A 3,903-nucleotide genomic window follows, 5' to 3' on the forward strand; every position below is an offset into this window, starting at 1 on the left:
AGCATAGCACTAGCAGTTTTTATCATTGGTTAATTGTGAAGAAGTATAAAAATTATGAAAAGTATTTTTGTAAAATAGTTTTTATAGTAAATTAATTTATACATGAAAGAAAATAGTGTGAGTTTTGGACCAAGTAAAATGTGCAGTAAGTAGTTAGAGTAGATTAGTGCAGTAGAGTAGTAGTTAGATTAAGTGTTTAAAAACAGATTTTTTTGATATTTTAGTGATATCAAGATAAATGGCAAATTGTTATTTCATGCAGGCTACTAACTGTAAAAATGAGTTCAGATAAAGAGTTGCCATTATTACCTAATGAACATTGTAGTGTGGGCCTGATCACCGATTCTAATTGTCATAGTACATATCGATTTTACGGATAAGAAAGAAATTCTGTTAGTTTCAAATTTACCAGATCAAGTACAAGAAATCCTTAGTTGGAGGTTAGCAAGAACCTTGACACTTTCTGTACTATACAGAATATTATGAAAATTACCAAAAAAGCAAAAAAGGAGCCGTGATAGTTCCTGGCAAAAAGATTTGTGACAACTGCAGGATAAAAAAATTGTTTTAGACGATGATGACGGTGACGAAATATGTGACGGTTGCAGTGGAAACTCTCTTGACAGTAGCATGTTAACATCAGTAAATATTAAAAAAATTGATCCACTGTCCAAAAAAGTTTTATAAAAGCACGATTTAGACACAAGTATGGCAACACTAGGAGTTTCCCCGATAAAAGTAATATCACTCTCAACAGGATCGAAGGTTAAATATGCGAAACGAAAAGTCAGTGAAATTAAATGTAAAATAAAATCAAAGTTTGCACATGTCTTGACTCTACCAGAAAATGAGTTAGAATCTGATTATTCAAATTCATCAACGGAAGCTGTATCCACAATAGCACAAAAGGCCCAAGATTTTGACAACCTTGTCAATGCTATTAAAGAGAAGCTCATAATCACCCAAAGTAAGAGAGCAAAAATTAAAATTTTAACTCTGACACACCAATCATGATCGAGGAAGAAAACTGCATCAGAATTTTAAGTGACTGAATACATGGTTAGAAAGGCACACCAGTTGCGTCAATCAAGAGGCATTTTGTCTATGCCTGAGCCAAAAGAAGGAAACAAAGTTCATATTGATGTATTAGAAAATGTCAAAGCTTTTTGTGAGGATGACGAATTTAGTAGGATCGTGCCAGGAACAAAAGATAAAGTTAGTATTGCAAGAAATGTCCATATTCAAAAGCGTTCAATGCTCTGTAATCTTAAGGAACTGTATTCAGCTTTTAAAGAAATGTACCCTAATGCCAAAATTGAACTATCAAAGTTTTGTGAACTTAGGCCCAAGTGGTGTGTAACAGTTAATCAAAGAGGAGTTCATTCAGTATGTGTTTGTTGCATTCATCAAAATCCTGTACTACTTATAAGTCCAATGAATCTGGATAAAATAAAATTGAAGGAATTAACTCAAATGTTGATGTGTGAAGATGTAAAAAGAGAATGCATGTTAAGAATGTGTAATAAATGTCCTAATTCTGACCAATTGGATGATTTATTTATAACAACACTGGAAGACTATGATGATAAAGACCAAATAATATTCAAGCAATGGACAAATACTGACCGGAGCCAGCTTCAAACAATGGTCCTACCATTGTCTGAGTACATTACACTTTTAAATGAATAACTTGAAACCTTGATACCTCATTCTTATATTTCAAAGGAACAATCTGATTAGATAAAAAAAGAGGAAAGAAAATGTATCCCAAAATGAAGTGCTTTGATTTATGGATTTTTCTGAAAATTACGGATTTATCCTTCAAGATGAGATTCAAAGTTTTCATTGGTCCCATGCATCTTGCACACTACATCCAGTAGTAGTTTATTACAGAGACAATGATAGCTCCTCTTTTTTTACAGCAATCATTTTGCTTTTTATCAGATTACATGAAACATGATGTAAACTTAGTTTTTGTAGTACAAAGCAGAATTTGCATTTACATGAAAGAAAAACAACCAAAAATAACAACAGTAGAATACATCACAGATGGCTGTGCAGCACAATACAAAAAATTCAAGAGTTTATTCAATCTTTGTTTTCATGAAGCAGATTGTAGTCTAAAAGCTTCCTGGACTTTTCATGCCACAAGCCATGGAAAATGTGCTTGTGATGGTATAGGTGGCTCAGTTAAACGATCTGTTACAAGAGCCAACCTACAAAGACAATATAAAGACCAAATTTGCACACCAGAATAAATGTTTAAGTTTTGTATGAAACACTTTTCAAAAATAATAATTCAATTCATTAATATAGATACTGTAGAAAATGTAGAACCAAAGTTGACTCAGCGTTTTATTGAACAGAAAACTGTACCTGGCACAAGATCTTTCCATTTTTTCCAACCACTATCTAATACTGTAATAGCATCAAAACGGATAAGCAGTGACAAAGATTTTTCATCAAGGTATAGTTTATCGCAAAAACTAGAACTTCCAAATTTCCAACCAAATACCTACATAGGCTGTGTGTATGAAGATAAGTGCTTCATTGGACTCATTTTGGAGCTTGATGATGACAATAAATATGCTTATATCAATTTTATGTACCCTCACTGGCCATCACAGACATTTTCTTGGCCAGAAAACCGAAATTTTGGAAGAGAGGATAAGTGCTGGGTCCCTTTTACAAACATAATTTGCTCCATAGATGTTCCACAATTAAGTGCTCAAGTTGCACGAATGATGTTCAGTCTTTCTAAAAAAAAGTTTTAAAAACATTAATGCTGCCCGGCCAAGGAAATGTTAAGTTTCATATCAACAATAAAGGTAAGCCAAAAAATTAAATAACTTTAATAATATCTATAATATTTAACACACTTTAACTACCTACTCGACACTTGAATGTTACCTAAAAATCCTAAGTAGTAACCTTTACAAAATTAAAACTATATAATTAGTTTTATTAGCCTATTAGAGTGTATAAGCTATTTGTTATGTGTAATAATAAAATTAATATAATTTTTCTAATTATTGATTTGATAACGTTTTACAGCTAACATGCATCTTTTCAGCAATATAATAAGTTTTTCCCTTTTTATTGAATGATAACATCACATACTCATAAATTTGTTTTATATTATTAAAGTACGTCTCATCCTCTTTCAAATGAGACATTTCTCAGCCTCATTGAATCAGCCAGAAAAATGTTATGAACATTTATGGAAATCGCTGTACAGATGAAAAAAATTACAGAGCGCCAAATTTAAAGAGTAAAAACAGGGTTTAATATGAGTCAAATGCTATTTTTAACCTGATTTTTGGAACCCTGATGAAATTTAAAGTAATAGTTGTAAAATTCATTAGTTAGTATTAAAAAATAACTTCACAATTAGATTTTTACTGAAAAGTGCCTTTTTCATCTTGCAACTCAAATAACAGATCAGTTAAAATGCATCATTTTCTAAAAAAAAATTATAAAATAATAACTAAAGCGAATTTGGCCAAAATAAATATACGCATTGTTATATTTGTTCATAGGTGCTGTAAAAAATTTTTCAAGAAAATTTTAGTTCGGTGGGGTGTAGACCCCTGGATGATTTGAAATGGATTGACCATATATACCTTAATAAAAATTAAATCATTATGGCGGCGGTGGCAACGCCCTCTAACAAAAGATGCTATTATTCCTTCAAATAAAAAAATGGTTAGAAGTCGAATATGTGTTTTTATAAACCTTATTTCATTCTCATTCTGGTAAATGTCTCGATGGCCGTTCTGTCAAAAGCGTATGTTTTCCATCACAGAGGTCCCACCTGACATAGTTTGAATCATCGCGGTTCCGAAGTACTTTGTTTTATATAATTAAATTGATTATGTCAATAAGGACCACAACAAAATTTTG

The sequence above is a fragment of the Bacillus rossius genome (assembly GCF_032445375.1).
Source record: "Bacillus rossius redtenbacheri isolate Brsri chromosome 4 unlocalized genomic scaffold, Brsri_v3 Brsri_v3_scf4_1, whole genome shotgun sequence".
NCBI lineage: Eukaryota > Metazoa > Arthropoda > Insecta > Phasmatodea > Bacillidae > Bacillus > Bacillus rossius.